Genomic DNA, 22,545 nt, shown 5'->3' with positions numbered 1-22,545 from the left:
ATCGAGAGAGCGCATCGCCAGCTCGCACCTGTGCCAGACCTAGACCGGCCGCCGAGACCGGTGCTCATTAGGTTCCTGAGACAGTCTGTGAGAGATAAAGTGATAAATGCTGCAAAAGCAAAACGTGGCTTCGTATGGGAAGGATGTCGGATGTCGGTGTTCCCCGATATGACCAAAGAGTTGGCGGAGAAGAGAAAATCCTTCACATCAGTAAAGCGCAAGCTCCAAGAGATGGAAGTGAGGTACACACTGGCCTACCCGGCCACACTGCGGTTTAAGTGGCAGGGGAAAAACGTGAGTTTTAACTTCAGCAACTGCGGCGGACAAGCTCATCAGCGACAACAACCAGGATGAAGGCTAAACATACGAGGGAGGAGAGCTGTCGCAAGTTTGTAGGCTATTCATGAGCCCATTGCTGTAAAGACTACGTCGGGCGGAGTTCTACAGGGCAAGGCTGCCACTGGGGACACAGGCGGGAGGAGCAGTAACCCACGGACCAGATAAGGTTTTTTTTTGTTTGTTTGTTTTTTTTGTTTGTTCGGTTGGACATTTAAAGCTGCACACATGACAGCTTCAGAACTGTCAGACGTTGTCTGGCTTGAATTTCATTTTCTTTTTTTCTGTTTTGTGTTGGAAATGTTCTTTTTCCAGTTTATGTGCTTGTGTTTTGAAAAGTACAGGGCTTCTAGGAAGGATACCAGTAGGTGTGGACATCTTGGTCATACACAGTGTTGTAGACATGTTTATGGAAAGACATCTGAACAATTATGACAAGGAAATATATTAAATATATGTCTTGGAATATTAATGGGAGTGGGAATCCAGTCAAAAGGCGTAAAGTTCTATCATATTTGAAAACTAATAAGGCAGACATAGTTTTCATACAGGAAACGCATCTTAATGAAGGGGAATCAGAAAAATTTAAAACAGGCCTGGTCAGACATATTTTTTATAGCTCACTTTCAAGTTCACGCAATGGGGTAATGATTTTGGTCAATAGAAACATACATTTTGTCTTGCTTAAAGAGGTTAAAGATACAGAGGGGCGAATGATATGTGTACAAGCAATGACAGAGGGTATAAAGATGATACTGTGCAACATTTATGCACCAAATAAGGGGGACCCACACTTTTTTCATGAGGTGAATAAGGTTCTAGGAGAAATGGATGGGCAAATAATACTGGCAGGAGACTTTAACCAAGTGATGGACCCTATCTTAGATAAAAGTCGGTTTAAGGGTCCACTGATGACAAAAGATAGGGAAGCAATACATATGTTAAAACAGGATATGGCGCTCGTAGATGTCTGGAGACTTACTAATCCTCAGGAGAGGGAATATACTTTTTTTTCTTATTGCCATTGATCACATTCTAGAATTGATATGTTTTTAATTGCAAGCCCTCTAATTAACAGTGTAAGTAGTTGTAATATACGATCTATTGCCATTACAGACCATGCAGCGGTGGAATTGTGTATGATTGCAGGACCAGACATGAGCAAGAACACCAGATGGAGGATGAATACCTCCCTATTACAGGATAAAGGCTTTAGGACATCATTAGGTAAAGATTTGAAATCCTTCTTTGAACTAAACATAGGCAGTACTGATATTGCAACAGTATGGGAAGCCTCAAAAGCCTATATAAGAGGTAAATTGATAGCCCACTCAGCTCTGAAGAAAAAAGAAAACCTAAATAATATTAAAAAATTGGAAAGTGAAATTAAAATAAAAGAAAATGACTTGGCACAAACATTTTCAGAATTTAAATATAAGGAACTTTGCAAGCTTAAGTTTCAGCTGCATGAGATCTACAATAAAAAAGTAGAATACTCCTTATATAGATTAAGAACTAATTTCTATGAGGGTGGGGAGAAAACGGGTAAGATATTAGCCAGACAAGTGAAAGGAAAAGACTCCTCAAGTATAATTCCAGCAATTAAACAAGGCGATAAATTGGTAACATCAGCAACGGACATAAATAAGACATTTCAACACTATTATGAGAAGCTCTATACATCAACAGTACCCTGTAATGATAACCAAAGGGAGCAGGAACTGTTTTTCTCCAACATTGATATGCCCAAACTTGAAACAGATCAAGCAGAGAAGTTAGAGTCTCCTATAACTGAAGGAGAAATAAGGAAAGCTGTATCATTGATGAATACTGGGAAATCTCCAGGTAATGATGGATTTCCTGCAGAGTATTATAAAGAATACATAGACATTCTGGCCCCAGTGTTGGTTAAGGTATATCAGGAGGCTTTTGAGAAAGGCTCCTGATATCAAGGGTGCTCCTTAAGCCCCTTATTGTTCATAATTTTTTTAGAAACTCTGGCTGTTAGTATTAGAAAGAATACAGGGATCAAGGGAATTGAGTGTGGCGGCCAACAGCATAAACTGTTGTTATTTGCAGATGATATCTTAGCCGTGGTGACAGACCCTGAGACATCCCTGCCATGCTTGATGGAAACTATTCAGTCCTACTCTGGACTGTCAGGTTACACAATTAATTGGAATAAATCTGAGGCAATGCCATTGACTCCATTATGCCTCCCCTACATGGTTGAAAAATTTAAATTTAAATGGGCACCTAAAGGCATCAAGTATCTTGGTGTTAAACTCAGTCAAGATCTGGGCGAACTGCCTTGGTTAAACTTTAACCCTTTATTACAAAAAATAAAAACAAATCTGGAGAAGTGGGTAAAGATTAAACTTACGCTGTGGGGAAAAATTAATATTATCAAAATGATAATAGCTCCTCAATTCAATTATTTAGTAATGATGTTGCCAATCACAATACCACCTGCTATTTTTAAGAAATATGATGATGTGGTCAAACAGTTTTTATGGGAGGGGAAAAAAGCTCGAATTAAACTAAGTAAACTTTGTACTCCCAAGGAAAAAAGGGGATTAGGTTTACCAGACCCTAGATTATATGCCATATCTTTTGAAATGGCTAAACTGTCCAAACACTGGAAACCGACAGATAACAGTCTAGACTGGATAGATATTAAGAATGAGATGTGTTCACCATTCAGTGTAAAGGAGATATTATCACAGCGCAGCGACATAAAAAGCCCAGTACTAGTCCACTCTAGGGATGTATGGGCCAAAGCACATAAAATGTATAAGATTTCACACCATGTACAACCATACGCTTCATTATGGTTTAATCCTGCCGTTTATATTGGTAAAGTGTCGGTGTACTGGAAGCAGTGGCATTCAAGAGGTATATGTACAATAGGAGATCTATACAAAAATGGACATTTCATGTCTTATGGTGAATTAATTAATCATTTCAAACTTGAAGGGAAACAACATTTTTGGAAATATTTACAAATCAGGGATTGTGTAAAACCTAAAATTAGTAACTCCTTAGAGAATCCTATTATGGACTATATGAATATGCCACTTGAATGCTGTACAGCTTCACAATTTTATAAATCAACAAATTTGTCAGTAAGTGAGGAGTGCACTAATGTGAAATTATTATGGCAGAGGGACCTGGAAACAAATATTGCTCAGGGGAAATGGCTGGAAATGTTAGCAGGCTCTGGGAAGTATGTAAAAGAGGCACGAGGAAAGTTCACACAATACAAGATTATACACAGATATTACCATACCCCTGTGAGATTGCACAGAATGAAACTATTGAATGACAACAAGTGTTGGAAATGTAAAACAGGACTGGGAACTTTTTTGCACTGTATATGGGAGTGTACATTAGTGGCTCCATTCTGGGTAGAGGTTGTGGACTTCCTAAGTGAATGGTGTGGTTCAGCAGTCCCCCTGACTCCTGTCATGTGTCTTATAGGGGACAGGTCTCAGTTACCAAATATACCTAAAGGAACATTTTCTGTTATCATGGTGGGCCTGATTACAGCTTCCAGAGTGATTCTAAGACATTGGAAAACGGCTGTGTCTCCAAATATGAGGGAGTGGTTGGGTGCAATGGTGGAGACAGCATCCTATGAAGCTATGCTCAGTCGACTGAAAGGTAAAGAGGAAGACAGGATGAGCTCTTGGGAACTCTTTTGGAGCTACACAAAGCAGACCAGAGACTAAACACCTTATATCATCTATCTGGAGTACTCCGTTTCCTTCCATGTGGATTTCCTATGGGCCATGTTTGTCTGGGTTTGATAATATTTCCTTTCTGTATGTGAAAAGATGTCAACACCAAAACGCACAAAAGAAAACGTGTATCTTGAACCTATACCTATTTGTGTATTCCTTAAAAGTTCAATAAAAATTTGAATGACAAAAAAAAAAAAGAGAGAAAGACACAAGGCATGGTTCACAAACAAATGCAGATCTCTTCGGATCTGCATCGATCTCATTTTTGACCTTATGAGAGCCGAGTTGACGGAAATCCGTCATAGCGACGGAAAACTTTAATCCATGTCCAGCTACATTGAAGATCACGGCCCCAGCTGGCGAGCAGGTATCTTTCGAAGACCCAGCCAAGGCAAAGCACTACATCGAGACCAACCTGCACCCACGGGAGAGGGAGGGAGAGTGACAGTTAATTCGCGGGGCCTTAACAGGTATCTCATGCTGCGTGTCAACATTTTAGGTTGCATATGTTGACTTATAGTCTGACTGGTAAACATCACCACACTGCAGTTGGATGCACTTTATGTTTGAACTATGGACAAGGCTAAGTGACATTTTACAGTAAACTAAGGAGTGTAAATGAAGGAGGGGGACAGGGGGACAGAAGGAGGAAAAAGGGAATATGCACTGATTACCAGTGATGAATAAATATGCATAGCTTACTACACTATGGGGTTTGTGTAGATACCACTTGCCGTGGGAAATTTTTTTAAAGTGTTTTATTCTTCGCTGATTTTTTTTTTTTTTTTCCTTTCTGCCACGTGAATGTGTAGCAGATGCAAAATGGTCGACAGGCCGAACCAGTCACACAAGGGTTGAGGGTTCACATCCGATTTATTCTATAAAAGCAGCACAGGGGCAGTCAGGTTACACACGCTGGAAGATTACTCTCTCTCTCCAGTTCAGTAGTTAGCTTAGTTTTTTTTTAAAGTGTGTTTAAACATTCTCTCAAAAATTAACATAATAAAACATCATGCTAAAATAATACAGATAAAATAAACCGTGTAAAATCATGTAAAATGTAATGTACAATCATGAACCTTCATGAACATGAAAGAATAAAAAATGTAAACCCTTTGAAAATTGCACTGAACATCACAAATAACACTCAAATATTGAAACGCACCTATAAAAGCAGCACAGGGGCAGTCAGGTTACACACGCTGGAAGATTACTCTCTCTCTCCTGCAGCGAGGTACACAGGCAAAAGTTGCTAGTACACACATAAAAGTCTACTGTTTCAATTAAATGCAGTTTTCATCAAATACACAAGTTTTATGATGCTAGCTTAGCAGCTAAACACGGAGCATCACAACACACGTCTTAGAAGTTCAGTAGTTAGCTTAGTTTTGCCGGGAATTTGGACCGACGTCACACATGCATCACTTGTGTGCCCCACTAATTAACCCCCCTGTGCAACACAGGTGGAGAGGAACCATAAACACTCTCAAAACTTAATTAACAGTATAAACACGATTTTAACTTTACAATAAAGGGCTATTACACAATTAATACTGGTATTTCAGCATTGCAGCATTGCAAGTTCATAAAATAAAATAATTAAACAAATATACAATATAATAAAAATAACTCGGCTCATCGGACAAATGGATGCGATGGACAAAATCCTTAGCCAGCCCACAGTCAAGTTTGCTCCTTGAGAAGACATCCTCATACTTGTGGATCAGTTGCAGTAGTTGTGCTTTCCAGTGTTCTGACACCTCACATGAATCGATGTCAAGGTCATCCAATCCCAGATTATGTAGGCTGTCACGAAAGTTGGGAAATGGTGGGGAGTCTGGGCTGTTGGCTGTTTCACCACATACTGTCTGGGTCTGCACTCTGTTTTCTGCAGCAGATGTTTGCTCAGGCGCCATATCCAAGTCCTCAATAGCTATGCAGGAGGATACATCAGCTATCTTGGTATGGCGTCTTAAAGTGACAGCATTATCAGAGGTGTTCAGGATTCTGACTGAGATCCATCTCTCTCCATTCATGGAAGCAACAGACCGGCAGACAATGATTTGTTTATTGTGGATTTGTGTTTTTGATGGTTCAACCAGAACAGTGCTGCCTTCGGAGAGGGGGGAGGCTGCAGGTAACTTACCCCAGACCAGGTGCTCCTGCTTTGGAAGGAGGGTCACCGCTTGCACCAGCTTGACAGTCCCAATAAAATCTGGCACGGTGTCACCTCTCCATCGGTTGATGCCAGACAGCATGTTAAGGAACTGGATTATCTCAGGCACATCTGTGGACTCAGGTTTGCTCAGAACCTGCCAGAAATGGGGAGACTGTTTAAACTGCCTTAAGAGGTGTTTAATGACATTTGTGCCCAAAATCAACTGATCTTTCTGCCCTGGAACCACTAAAGTTGGCACACTGAATGTATATCCATACACTTGCATCTTCAGGTTATAAATGCATTTGGGCCTGACTTGAACTCCACCACAACCAACAAGCAAGATATCAGGGTGGGCAGAGATGGGCTCTGATGTTGATCCGCCATCTTTTAACATCTGCTCAGCCTCTTCGCTTATTGTGCAAGCCATGGAGCCGGTGTCTAGCAGGGCCTGTAATGAGATCTCATCTTCCACCTGTGCACAAGTGTAGAACAGACTGTCAGCTTTATTGAGTTGTGTTGTGTTTTGAAACAACACAACAGTATCAGGCGGGGCAGACTTAAGGCTTTCTGCATACACAGACTGCATATCTTCCTGAGAATTGAGGGTCTCGTTGGTGTCACTCACACTGTCCCCTCCCAGATGTGAGTGGCTTAGTTTCCCTGATCAGGTGAGCTGCTACTCTGTTGAACAGCAGTGGCTTTGGGGCAGTCTTTTCGCATGTGTCCTTGTTCTAAGCAGTTCAGACATCTCCGTTCTCTCATACAGTGTGTTCGTGTTGAATGAGAGCTGTTGCCACAGATACGGCATGGGTTGAATGGAGCTGTTGGTGTGAAGTTACGCCTAACAGCAGGGGCAGGTTGGCTGGTACGCTCTAACACTCTCTCCAACATACTTAGCACACGCTCTAAAGCACCTGGTTCTGGCGTAGCTGTTTCACATGACTTGGTTGGGTTAGGCAGATTGCACTTAGCTGTGTTTACTTGGACATAATCAGCGTCAGGTTCAGGGGAGCTAATGGCTGTTACAGCTGTGGCTACTTGGAGGGCATGTGTTTTGGATGTGGTTGCATTTGATCTCTTTACCTTGCTCTCTCTTTGGTATTCATCGATAATCTCCTGCACTTCCATCAGAGACCACTTACTTATGGGTTTACACTTGAATACACAGGCGAGACTGGGATCTGGACAGTTTCTGATGAACATCATAGCTACCTCTGCATTCATATTGTCCATATTACTTCCCTGACGTCTCAAATGTCTGTCTGCTACCTCGGCAGCTGTGTTCAATCTGACCCAGTAATCTACTGGTGTTTCTTTGGCTGCAGGTTGTGTGGCATAGAAGTCGGCCAGTGGTAAGCAGGACCCAGGAGCTTCGCTGAAGTAACGTCTTAGTATGTTATAAATTGTCTCAGAGTTGACAACTGCTCCAGCTGATGAACTGCTCTTCAACCCCACTTTCACGATACTTTTTGCTCTGCCAAGAAGGTGACTGAGAATCTCATCTCTTTGATCATGTGTTGAGCAGCCTTTCTTTTGCAGATATGCCTCCATCATATCAATCCATTCCTGAATGGAGTACAGGGCTCTAGACTAACTTTTTGCACTGGTTGCACTGGTGCGCCCAACTTTTTTTCTTGGGTGCACCAGAACAAAAGTTAGGTGCACTTGTCAACGTTGTCGTTGTTATTATTATTATTTTAAATAGCTTCCTGTCTATGTTCATTGGTAAATAATTGGCTAACAATATGTTCCAACATAGTTCTTTATTTTGAAACATAACTTAACTGAACTGAATAGTAACAAGAGTAACTTATATAAAACTTAAAGTGCTTCATGCTCAATGTAAAACTTAAAATATTTGATAAATGAAATAAATAATAAAAAAAGAAATCCAAAAATCAAATAAAAATTAAAGTTCACATCGAGGCCATTTTTTTTATGGAGAATTATTTTCGACCTGAATTTTGTGAATGGAATCTCTTCCTTTGCGATGTTGTAAGCAATATTGAATTTAATTATCATCGCGGCCTCCTCTGAGGTCCTGTTCAATGCTGCCTGCCGTTGAAAGGCAGCGGGGAGGGGGGACACTTGTGCAGTGCATTTGTCACGGCATGCCGTGTGTTTTATTGAAACATTGTGCTTTTTTAACGTTTCAATACGAAATGTTTGACAGCCAGTGGCTAACGAACTGTTTCCAGCCATCGCCTTTCCACACTCTTTGCAATAGATCAGTCCCTCCAGGATTTCGCGGGATTTTTTTCTGATTATTTTTCTGATTGGCCTAAAATGCCTGACTTTGCGGCAGCATTTTAAAATAATTGTGGTAAATGTTGCGATGTTTTAAGCAATTTTGTTGCAATTAAATTGCGGGAGACAGTGACAATTGCACACACACACCATCTCTGATCTCATTGCACATTCAACTTCATATTTTGAAGACAGTTTTCACACTGTTTTTAACATTTTATTTGACAATATTTATCTCTCTCACAGACACATGCACACACAGCACAGACACACATACACAGACAGAGACCAGTGATGCACGGGTCGGCTTTTTTTAACACCCGCCCCAACCCGACCCGCCAGGAGATCCAACCCGACCCGACCCAAGGAACAAAAAAATAAAGCCAGTGAACGTATTGCCATGGAACCTGTTTAAATTGAAGTAATAGATCATATACTGTAGGTAACAATGATATTTCAACAAAACGTATTTTAAATTGAAGAAGCACAGAGCATATAATGATATTTATAGCTGATGACTCTCACAGATCGAGAGGTGAATTAATCTTCTGATCACAATTTAACTTCAGCGTCACTAAACTATTAAACACATCCGTGTAGGTTATTATTGATTGAGCACAACCATAATGTTGATTCGGAGTGACACCCAACTGTGTTAGGACATAGCGTCAGGTTTGATCTGAAGAGATTGTGGAAAAACGGCACCATCAAGCTTCAGCTCTCTCCCGTTGCCATGGAGATTCAAAACAAAGCAAACAGAGACACACAATATTGATCTCCCTCACAGACACATGCACACAACACAGACACACATACACAGACAGAGACCAGTGATGCACGGGTCGGCTTTTTTTAACACCCGCCCCAACCCGACCCGCCAGGAGATCCAACCCGACCCGACCCAAGGAACAAAAAAATAAAGCCAGTGAACGTATTGCCATGGAACCTGTTAGATACAGACACACAGAATTAGTTGAGTTTACCGTCGCGGCAGACGGTATTTTTTGCCGACCTCACTCCTCCAATTTGCGGAAAAGTTGCGGTAAAGTTGCGGTGATTGGACAAAATTGCAAGGCCCGCACATAATCGCGTGGATTGGTTGAATTTGCGTTAATTGTTGCGATCGCGACATCAAGAATTCCTGGAGGGACTGATAGATGCAGTGCATCACGTTCCAGGCAAGCCTGGAGAGAGCTAAGCCTGATGGTGGCCTGGGTTTACCTAATTTTTTATTTTACTATTGGGCAGCTAATATTGTCAAGCTGACATATTGGATCACCACGTTCGCAGATAAGGAAGGTCCGATCTGGGCTGATATGGAACTCAGAGCTACATTGCCAATCTCCCCAATCTCAGTTTTAACGGCCCCTCTCCCGCTGAATATCAAAACATCTGAACTGAACTCAAATGTGGTGGTCCAAAATTCAATTAAGATTTGGGGTCAGTTCAGAAAGCATTTTCATTTGAAAAATATAGTTTCTCCCCAATAATGTTTAATCATCTTTTTGCTCCATCTCGAATAGATTGGGCTTTTGCAATCTGGCGCAGAAGCGGCCTGGTCTACTTTCAAGACCTTTTTACTGATGATGGTTTTGCCTCATTTCAATTTCTATGTGAAGACCATAGTTTACCGAAGTCTCATTATTTCCGATATCTTCAGGCCCGGAGTTTTGCCTCTAAATTTTTCCCAGGGTATCCATCTCCACCCCCCAAAGACTTACTGTATTCTGTCCTTAATGTAAATCCGTTCAACAAAAGAGCAATATCAAAAATATACACATTAATTCTGGATAGTTGCCCCCATACGTGGGACAAAATCAAGACACCATGGGTAGGAGAAATTGGAGAAATAATACCAGAATACACCTGGAAAAATGCTATACAGCGTATACACACATCTTCTTTTTGTATCAGACATGGCTTGATTCAGTTTAAGGTTGTTCACAGGTTGCATTATTCGAATGACAGACTGGCAAAATTATGTTTTGGTCATGTCCATCTTTGTATGGCTTCTGGTCTTCAATCTTCCAATCACTTTCAGCTATACCTGGTAAAACATTGCAGCCTGACCCTTTAATAGCTATCTTCGGTGTAGTAAAGGAAGAGTTAAAGTTGTCCCACCTCCACAAGAACGCAATTGCCTTTGCATCATTACATGCCCGCCGTTTGATACTATTGAACTGGAAGGGGAAGAACCCTCCTGCCTTAGAGAGGTAATGTTGGGACTGGCCTTAGAAAAAAACAGGTATGCAGTACGTGGATTGGAGGACAAGTATGACAGAACCTTGTCACAGTTCATAACCCTCTTGATATAAGAGCCTGCCTTTTGCCTGACCTGCTATTTTTATTCATTAATTAATTTATCTTCCTTTCTCTCTCTCTGGCTATCATCCAAGTCTCCCCAATGCTCATACTCTGACTGTTGATTCCTGTTTCTTATACTGGAGGTCCAGATTATTGGTGTAACTACCACAATGTCCAACACAGATTAGTCCGAGTCCTTTCTGTCCAAGTGTGTTTATTTTTGTTGTTGTTTGTTTTGTTTTGCAATTATTATTATTGTTATTGTTACTATTATTATTCACACGGGTGTATGTTTGTTTTCCTCCCTCTCCATTTTTGGTTATCTGTCTGATGTGTGTGTGTTTGATGGGATATCACCTGTATGGGATATCACCTGGATGGGGCGGGGGGCGGTGTCACAACTTTTGTAAGAAATATGTAAACAATTATTTGAATGTTTTCAATATTGAAAAATGATAAATAAAGTTGTAAAAAAAAAAAAAAAATGAATAGGCTATAGGCTTAATATTAGTTTGCATCCAGCGTGCTACGTGGACGCTGCTACCACAATTATCAAATGCTAAGTTTATTGTCTGTGACTGTGACCCTCATAAAAGTAATATTTTACAAATGTGCATTATATAAACTAACGAAAATTTGTTAAAGGAAGTCATTTGGCGACTTCTAAGTAATAAAACTAAGTCTTACTTTTACTGGAGTAATCTACCTTGTTCGCACCTGTCATTGTACATCATGTATTGGAAAACTTTGAATTAAAACCTACTAAGCTATCCATTCCATCAGCTTGAGATGATCGTGCGCTGTCCTGCACTGATTGGTTGACTTCTCCCTGTCGCACCAGGCGAAAAAAGAATAATGGGTTGATTCTTAGAGCGGGTCTGTCGCTAACATGCCCCCAGCCTTTGTGCACAGGTTCTCTGACAAAGGCTGGGCTGTACAGGACCATCCGGAGGGTCCTGGACTTCAACAGCTGGTATCTCATGGGCACTGAGAGCCTGGAGTGCCGTTGATGCAAGAAGAAGGTCAGCGGATGGTCATAGGGCATCATCAGACAGCTATCCAGTTTCCAGCTGACTCACATACAAGTAAGATAGACTTCTGTTAGACTTCTGTGTACATAATTCTTGTATTGTGTTTCTGCAGGCTGTCCTGTGACCTGAGGGTGGTTGGACAGCTGAAGTCCCGCATTCTGGGCAACAGTGCGAATCACCTGTGCAACACCCAGCAGGAGCAGCACTCAGATGCTTGGATGTGGAGAGTCATCCACTACCTCAGTGTTTGCGAGTTCCAGTTCCTGGCGGCAGTTTCCACCACCACCCCAAATGCCCCCTCTGCCATCACCCATCTGGCTGCTGACCGTATTTGAGTATGATGTCCTGACAAGGCTGGATGAGTTCAAGGCCAGGATCATGTCCACCTTTGGATCCATCTTAAAGATGGATTCGACCAAGACGGCAAGTTGTGTCTCACAATTTCATATTTTACACCACAGTTGTGTCTGTCTGTGTGCACTGACATTAACATTTGAAATCTCTCTCTTCTCCTCTCTCTTTCTCTCTTTCCCCCTGCCAGGTGACGAAGAAGCTTGTGGGTGCTGTCTCCGTCACGGCCTCCTGGGTTACCAGTGTCATGGGCAGGTGCTCATGATTGTCCTCATATGCTTTGAGGGCTCTGAGGGCGTCCAGCTGGAGGGGAGGCACGGGATGGTCAGTCTGACTGATGCCGAGGTGATCCAGAGGATCTCCAAGGAGGAGTGGCGGCTCCACTGTTGTCTCAGGACACGCGAGCCCGAGGAGTCGACGCCCCTCATGCAGGACCTGCTTGACACCTTCGGCGGCCCGGCAGGACACAACAGCCTGGGCATCCTGTTGCTCGAGGATCTCCGCATCCCAGACATTTGGAGTACGCAGAGGTGCCATCTCAGCTGCATCCAGGACCCACGGACGTGCAGCTGTACACTCAGACCGGCAGGCTGACCAAGGGCGGAGTCATCCTGCTAGTTTATCGCTGAGCCAGGGGCTCCACGTCTTTGGAGTACTTCCACCACCACCTCGACCGGTTCATCCCAGGTATCAGATTGTGTGTCATGACTTGTGATAAAAAAAAATTCTGTATTCTTACAGGAATGAAAGTTTACTTTTTAATGTAAAACCTTCATCCCCAGGAACTAGAGCTAGTGCTAAGTACATCTAACAAGCTGTCTGATTTGCACACGTTTGTCAACTACCTTACGGATTAAGGCTCCAGCTCCCAGGACACAGATGGTGAACGCTGTCCGCTACATCCAGAAGAGAGACAGGCAGAGAGCTGCTCCTGCTGCTGGATCCTCCACCGCTGCTGCTGCCACAGCCACAGCTGCCACTAGCAGCAGCACAGCCTCTGTCTTGACCACTAAGAGAGCATCAATATATGTGTTTTATTCTAAAGCTGTGATGTTAGTTGCAAATGAATAGATGCACTCTCTGCAGAAACGTATTTAAGTATTTGTCATGATGTGAAATTATACATGCTGTTGTGTGTCATTTATTCTCATTGTAGGCCTCTTGGCCCTGTGATCAAGGCCTTTCTCTCCGGGTGGCGTTCTCTGTCTGGGGTGGAAATGCAGGCCAAGGTGCAGAAGCTGATGACACCAAAGCCTGCATTTCCAGGCAAGTTTCAGTGCAGTCTAAATCACATGCAGAATTGAACTTGACTGTTTTTTTAATGTTCACTATTTTTGGTCTTTGTTGATTCCCTCTGACTGTGTGATTGCAGCCTCCTCCATACCAGCTCTTCCCTCAACATTTGAGGAGCCTTCAGATGAAGAGCTGGTCAAGGCGGTAGTTGACATAGAAGAGTGTGAGTAGTAAAAATAAAGTGTTAGATGTGGAATATTGTTCATGAAAGAGAAGCTGGGATTCATTTTTGACTGCTCTTAATATTTTGCTCTATATGCTGCAAATATTTGAGATTATTGTACTCATTTTAAAAGTTATTTACTGGTTTCTACCTTTGAATCCATTATATTACAGTAAAAACATGCTGCTGTCTGCAAGTCTCTAATCTGTTTTTCCATCATTAATATGCACTGGGTCAAACTAGGCTTCGTGGTCATAGCAAAGCCACACCAAATGTTGGGTTTAGACACTACTGATCGTGTTGCTATAGCAGCCAAGGTCAGATATGTGTTTGACTGTTTTACCTGAATGGGGTAAAGGTGACAAGTCAGAGGTTTGATGTATTGTATATGTGTTGGATGGAGGACATCCTGGACTCCTGTCTACTCCAGTGATGAATGGGCTGCATGATTAAAATCTTTAACAATTGGCGTCACCGAAGCAGGATCTCAACATAACAAGGACTGGGTAAGTGCTAATTTTAAATTTTAAGCCTTATCATGTCAGTGTTTTACGAGATCAAAACAAAAGAACCTTTTTATTTCAATTTTGCAAATTGGCAAAGGCAAAAGTAAGAAAGCCCATGAATTGAAATTCATCAAAATGTAGCGGACACACCATCAGTACGGCTCAGAACATCATCTGGTCAGAGTCACCTTGACCCTGAGATGAGTAAATTGGACCAGGTTTGATATAGAGACTGACATGGTCTCTGTCTTGGACAAACACAGATCCATAAACATTATCCCGTGTCTCTTTGCTAATTTTCTCACTTTCATGCTCTGTGTGGTTACAGAGCATAAAAGTGAGAAAATTAGCATTAAAAAGAACATCTTAGTAAATAGTATGGTTTAAACAATACCAATTACTTATATCAGTATCAATTACCTAAAGAAACCTCCATTGTAACAGCTCGTACAGCGATCACAGATAAATGGGTATTTGAAGAACTGTCATTATACTTTCTCCTTTCATAAAAACAAATGTTGGTATGAGAAGGTTTACTTAATGTGAGTGTTACATTGATGTTATGTTTACATTATGGTGATAATCAATTATCTATAATGGAATAAGTAGAATAACAATGTGTTATGCTTGATCGTATTAATCCTTTTCAGGTTTTAATGAATGGCAGCTTGATGAATCAAGCTGATTTCATATTAATGCCAGAATGAGACATCCCGTGTTCTGTGTTAATAGGTTATAGTATGCATTTTATAATCAGGATTAAATACTGAATGAATGATGATGTTGAAAAGTTTTGCGGTAAAAAGATGGAAATTAGATCCTCAAAGTAGCTGTGATTAATCTGATTTGCACACAGGCCCTCTCCAGGAGAAAAAACAGCTGCACCCATCTGAAACTGGCTTTGCTTGACTTGACTTGGCTTGGTTTGACTTTTGTTTTGCTTAAGGTTTTGCTTTGTCCATCTTTTCTTTTCTTCACGTCACACGTTCTTACTTTAGTCACCTTATCTTATTCTTTTAATCTTTAGTTATTCTTCATCTAAGTTTTTGTAATCTTGTAATTTTGGTCAGCAAACGTACAGAGAAAAGTAAACACTTCATTATGTTTTGCATTGAGCCTGTTTTTGACATCTTTGAGGATTTTGACATGTGGCCATGGCTGATATCTCTCTAAGTTATTAAACAGTGAACTAGTTAAATTGGATTTTTCCCTCCATCTGTCATCAATCCGCAAGAGCTTTTGGGCAGACAAACATCTGTCAATCCTACTCATCATAATCGAGAGGGACAAAGTCTGCTAGCAGACTTCCACCAGACCAGACAGTGTAAGAAAGGCCAGCCGACCCAGATCATCCTCACAACCACTGGACTGGACCTGCGACGCTCTCTGAGGTCTTCCACTTGGTGTGCATACTCGTGGTTCTGAAGGACGGACAGCTGAGGCCCTCCGTGGATGAAAGTAGGATCCAAATATTGCTTTAAGTTTTCTTAGTTTCCACATAATTACATATCCTTCATTTGAATTCATCATTCACCATCATCTTTCATTCATGTTGCCATATCGAGTAATCAGAAATGTATTGATTTATTAATTGGTTAATCAAACAACCAATTAAATATTTCCAGAAAGTTTCTGGTGACGCCCCTGATTACGAGAGCTAATTTTAATATATTTTAGTAACTTACAATATCCATAATTTGCTACAAAAACTAACAGTAGACTAAATTCTGTATATTGTAGATGTGTTGGATCTGCCAATATTTAAGAATGGCTCAAACTGTGCCATTATCTGTGTGGTTTAAAGTCTATCCTTTTGAACCTTTTGATTTTAATTTTGCAAATTGGCAAAGGCAAAAGTAAGAAAGCCCAAAGTCCCAATGTCAATTGACCCAAAGTCAATTGACATTGATCAAAATGAAATATCAATTTTACTAAAACATGGATATTGTATCAGAGTCAATATGATTGACAATGATTGTTTGTAATAGCAGAGTGTGTGGTGTTAGAGGTTCAGACTGCGAGTGGGTGTTTTCGACCCCTCGTAGGGCCAAAATGTGGCTGTTTTGGTGTCTGGGGCGGCTTCGGGCTGCAATGGTAATACAAACATGGGTAATCCATCCTGGAACTTTGCTTACATGAGAGAATGCATGCGAGTGTGGATAACTGTGACTCGTCAGAGATATGGAGTGCATGTGGATGAGAGAAGACCTCAAAGGTGCTCTGCTGAGATGAAGCTGCCATAGAGAAAATTGCTGCCTGTGTAGAGATGCATCATATTCCTATGCTGGAAGCGGCATTGCAGACAAGAGTTACTGAGTTGACCAACATTAAGCAAAGACATGGTGATAATTTGCATGCGTGTGCCACAGCTATAATGTACAATTGGCTAAAGTGTCAAGTTAAAATTCCATCTCAGCAAGAACTGCTAAGTGCTTTGAAAGATGTTGAATTTTTACGACCAGAGCTACAGGAAAGTAAACATACAATTACCAATTATCCCAAGCTCTCTAAAACGTACAATATCCAATCCTTTCTGAGACAGCTACACAGATGAACAAGCCAGTTTACAGCAAACCACAGCCAATACAGATGTATTCTGTCCTGCATGCCACTGCAACGCAGGAGAGAGAGAGAGGAAGAAAGGGCTAGGCAGGAAAAAGAGAGGCTGGAGGCGGAAGAAAGGGAAAGAAGAGATAGCAAAGTACAGACTAGGTAGGTATACAGAAGGATAGCACTGTAAAATCAGGATCAGAAAGAGAGAAAGGGAAGAACTGGTTTCAGAAGTCAATGATAGCCCTCATAGCTGAGGCTGGAAACTCAAATGCATCAGATGACAGCAGTGAAGGTGGTGATTCAGAATTTGACACTGAGAGAATTAGTTGAGAAGCCAAAAGGAGTACAGTACTCTTTTCTGATATCTCATAAGAGGCCAACTCATGGGGCCAAAGTTGCTTTGTAAGCTCCATGCAATAATTCACTGCACCCCTAAAGGGTTATTCTTAACCCTACCTGATGAGAGAGAAACCCAAGCATTTCAGTTTTTTTCAATACACTGCTGATTGTTTGTATTGTTGGACATTGCCAAATGTTAACATGTCTTCTATGTTCACAGTGCCCAACATTCAGAAAATTGCCACAACATCACCAGCACTTAATGTCTGCCATGAGGCCTCTCCTGATTTGCCATTGCACAGCAGCCTTTAACCCTTTGGAGCAGAATAAGGTATTGGCTAATAATAATGATTTCCTAAACAAACAAGAGGGGTTGGAGAGTGAGTAATGTTTGTTTGTTGGTCCGCAGGGGTGCGCTATTTCAATTCGTCTGTCTGACACACAACATACACTGTTTGATGTTAAAGATTCATTTCCACACATCACTGTAGCCGGAAAAGAGGCAAAACATCACCAGAAAGGCTGAAACTGCTGGTCAACATGCCTCCCCCCAGAACTAAGAAGGGCATGCTTTCATTCTTAGGGTTGGTGTTCACCAACCCTATTGCAGACACTGGATTTTTGAGTATGCGGCTTTGGACACTGTATTGCGAGCTGCCACACTGCAGTCAGTTCCCCCTGTGGTTCAATGGACTGATGACATGCAAAAAGCTTTTCAGAATATAAAGCATGCTCTCACCATGGCTCCAGCATTAGGATTGCCAGACTATCATCAGCCATTCCATCTACGTGTACATGAGAGAGAAAGCATTGCTATAGGCATTCTATTACAAAAACAAGGGTCTCACTATTGTCCTGTGGTACCGTACTACTCGTCTTGAGCCAGAAAATAGCACCTTCAGCTCTGTCTCGTACAAAACGAACTGTGCACTCTGTTGTTTTTGAGTGTCCCACTGACATATGTGAAGAAAATGATTGCTATGTCGCAAGACCTGACATCTTTATGAAGAGATAGTGGACATGGGCCACCTATGATAAGAGGTTGGTGGAGATGGAGTTAATTAAGCCAGGAAGGATGAAAGTAAAATTCACATCTGACTTTCCTCAACTTATACCTCTAGAGTTATGATGTTTCACTGAACAACAACTGGGTTCCTCCCCTGATTTCTAAACTATGGGATGTTAGCTATCCAGAGGGAAAAAGGGGACAGCCTAAATCTTGTAATGCTAATGCATGGTATGAAGATGTAACCACTTCTACCTATGTTTTTGTTCCCACGTCAGCCAAAAACCAAGCTGATGCTAAAACACAACAGATTGTGCTAGACTTGACTAAAGGCATGGCTTAACAGCCTGTTGAGCCAAAAGTAAATTAAGCTATTAGTCTTATGATTGATTATGCACGTGATCGTAATTTCAGTAACTGCTGGCTGTGTCAAAATATGCCAGTGTCAATCCATTGTCCTATGCTTAAATTGCCCAATTCCATTCATCAAAGCTGACTATGAAAAGCCTGATTGGAATGATCTGAGTTTGAGACTTAACGATGATACAGATGATTGTTACACCCCTCCCTATCCAATTGACTCTGTTAAATCCACAGAACATGCTGACATTGCATGACATGTTGCACATCAATGAGCAATATTTATTGGCCCCCTGTGCCCACTCATGCACTGCAAAATGTTCCATTGTGTTTCCGAGGTGTAGGGTCAGGTCAGGAGGAGGTAGGACCGAACAGTTGTAATATGGTAATAAATGTCACTCTAAAGCAGTCTCCCCTGCCCAAGAGAGTGTATTTAATTTGCAGTGATAAAGCAAATTGCTGCATGCCATATGAAGAATCACAAGGTATTTGCTATTTGGCTTATTTGAGTCCCCTGATCAGGAAAGTAGATGCCTCCGAAATATCTTCGCTGTATTCCCCATTGCATAGATACAGGAGGGAGTTAACATCCTCCCGATGTGTCATCAGCATCCTTTTACTCTGGTATGGTGTTTATGTGTAAACGGAAAGGATTAGGGCCACTGTGGGAATGTCTCTGAATTCTGAGAAAAAAGTCAGCACTCAATTCAACTTAGTGAGTTGTGCCTTTTTTCTCAGAAAAAAGTCAGAATGACCTCTCCCTGGAAGATGATGACGAGGAGGTGGAGACCTCAGGTCTCTAATCAAAAGTATTTAGTTTAATGAATCAGGGAGTCAGACAGTGGGAGGCGTGATTTGTGAGTGTTAAACTGGGGCGGATGTGTATCACCTGCTGTCTGCAGATGAAACTCAGAGGCTTCTGTGTGTTCATGTACTCCTTGTTTTATTTTAATTTCAAAATGACACTATTAATCAATTTAATCATTTTTGTTTAATGAAGTACAGCTAAACATTTCTCTAGTTTGAGTAACCAGAATAATTACTTTAGGTTTATATACATTCACACTGCAGTTAAAAGTGACCTGAATCCAATTTGTTTGCTCAAATGTGACCCATATCTGATTTGTTTCTGACAATGTGAACAGCACAAGTCACATTGAATCTGACATTTCCAAATCCGATTCAGGCCACATTCAAATGTGGTACTGAATCGGATGCATATCAGATTATTTTTAATGCGGCCGCAATCTGAACAGTCGGGTCACATTTAATGCCGCTTTGACATTATTCTGGAGCAACACACAGCAAGTATTAATTTTCTTTCTCCTCTTCCTCCTTTTTAACATTACCCGCTCACAAATTTGCCATCTGCAGCCACACACTGTTTTCAATATTAGACCATAAATGAAACTACCAGTAACTTCACCAGCTGTTGCTGTTGCCATGTTCGCTTCCGTAAACACCGTTCTGCGCGTGACGTCATTAATGATCACTTCAGGAGGCAATATGACCAGCCAAACAAATCGGATTTGAGCAATAAATTGGAATTGAGCATTAAGGCCTGCGGTGTGAACGTAGCCATAGAGAATGTTGTATGTGATTTTGATTGTGTATTTGAATGCAATGAAAAAACTGCAACTGATGAAACTGATAAAGGACTCAAGGCCACCATGTATCAAAAGTGCTAGTAATCTCTCCACAGTGGTGACCCTTGACTGTACGTTAAGTACATGGGTTGAAGACTCGTCAGTGCATAAATTAATGTGTGAAATGATTAAATTTGTTATTGTGATTTTACTTTTTCCTTTTCAGGGATGAAATGAGTATTTTGCTATATTGCTGTAATCACATGTATGTGTATGTATCACCTTTTTAAAGTGTAAGGTTTCGTAATGGGATGAGATAGGGTAAACGCATAGGTCTGGTTTCCTCCATACCATCGAGGCGTGGCCTTAAACCCCTCGCTAGACTAGGAGAAGTTAGCACAGGGTTCTTGTTTGCTTTTTCAGGATCATTAGGGAAGTAAGCCCCTCTCTCTCTCCAGCCGCATCCACTTCCTGCCATCACCACCAGCACCACAGCAGTAGCACATGATGGTGTCTCCGCCGTGCTGGAACCGACAGATGAGGAACTGCTGGAGCTAACCCAGGAGCAGCACCACCACTACTACCCCAAAGCTCGGCATTTAACTTATATGTTTGTATTTTGTTCACCTGTGGCTCAAATTTCAAATTTTCCATACAGACACACATCTATACTGGCACACCACCACTTTCACTCATCACCTACTCACACGGACACGAATGTGCATGCGCAGGCTGTCAAACTTGATAGAAATGTGTGTGCGTACACATGTATGTACAGCTCCAGAGACAGTACAATTTATATTGTGCTGCGTTCATGAGTCAGAGAATTTGTGTCGATCTGCAGTAACTCTGTTATCTGCATATGCTGGTGTGTGCGCGTGTGTGTGAATAAATGATTTTTTTCTGCTGCTCCACGTAATTCTGAACCCTGAAGGCCGGCTAGTCAACTGAGCTTGGAAAACAATGTAGACTCGATGGGAGGAGGCTGTGAATGGTGCAATGTTGGTTTCCTGAACAAACAACACAGAAAGGACAGAGAAAAGAGTCATACCTAATTATACCTGGGAGGATGGACTGGCAATCTTACAAATAACTGATTTCACAAAAACTTGTGTTTTTTTTGTTTACTTATAAGCAAAATAATACAATTAAAACAGATTTATTCATAAGTTGAACGTGATCAAGTTGAACAATCAAACAGAACAAAAACATGAACATAGAGTTAAATATTACTATCAAAAATGAACACCAATGCATCCCCCAATCCAAAAATGCACAGTGCATGTAGGGGGTATGCACAGTGAATGTAGGGGGCGTGGTCTCAGTATGCACAGTACATGTAGGGGGCGTGGTCTCAGTATGCACATTGTATATAGGGGCGTGGTCTACGTATGTACAGTGCATGTAGGGGGCGTGGTCTCAGTATGCACATTGCATATAGGGGCGTGGCCACATTATTCACATTGCATGTAGGGGGCGTGGTCTCGGTATACACAGTGCATGTAGGGGGTGTGGTCTAAATATGCACAGTACATGTAGGGGGCGTGGTCTCATTATGCACAGTGCATGTAGGGGCGTTCAACTGTACTGCATGATATCTGGTTGTTTTAGTCAGGATTATGCCAAAATATTATTTTACACAACTATATTTAAGTTCCCTAATAGGAACATACCTTCAGTTTAATAAATTCCCAGTTTATTCCTGTTAATTCCCATGGAAAGTGTCCAAGTTTGAAAATTGCCAGAATTTTGCAACCCTAGTCACCATAGTTACCACCAAAAGTGATATTTAATTATAAATGTGACTAAAATTATTAGTAGGCTTCCTTAAAATGCAGTCAGTTTTTGCTGTATTATTAAATTGCATTTGCCAAATTAACCATGACTGAAATCTTAAGGATTACAACATAACTCTTTCTTTTTTGCACATTGTTCCATTTGATGAATGTTTGAACTTCATGTGCAGCATGATGTATGAGTTAGATGACTGTTTTCACATTAATTTGCTGAAGGGTGAAAATTTCTCTGTACTCACCTTAAATCTCAGTTTCAGATTTGTGATATAACAAATTAGTTAATAGTGAGTGGTGGTCCAGTATGCAATAAACACAATATGCCATAAATATTTATGGCATATTTATAGATTTAGAATTTTTTTAATCAGGGAGAATAAATATTTCTGAATTTTTATAAGGTATTCTGACTTTCTTATGGACTGTTTTTGTATGTCTTGAAATATGGCTGCAAGGGACTTTTAACTACTATCTCCTAACATTAAGGGAGGAAAAATGTATACTTGCAGTTCCAAAAATGTATTTTCATGTGCTATCACATGCTCACATAGCACACTGTTTAGACCACGCCTCCTACACGCACTGTGCAAAACAAAGTTCTCCCAGTTCCTTTCAAAGTAAAGATTTGAGAATTAATAATCATTTAGCCTCATAAAATTAACCTGGGTGCCATCACTCACATAATGACCTTTGACCTGAGAACATCGTTGACATACTCTTACTGTAGTAATGGAGCTCAGTGTGATTTTGCATTGCTTAAAGAAAATGCTGTG

This window comes from Scomber japonicus, chromosome 11 (assembly GCF_027409825.1).
Source record: "Scomber japonicus isolate fScoJap1 chromosome 11, fScoJap1.pri, whole genome shotgun sequence".
NCBI classification, from domain to species: domain Eukaryota; kingdom Metazoa; phylum Chordata; class Actinopteri; order Scombriformes; family Scombridae; genus Scomber; species Scomber japonicus.
The sequence above is the reverse complement of the archived record's forward strand: the minus strand, read 5'-3'. Positions refer to the sequence as shown.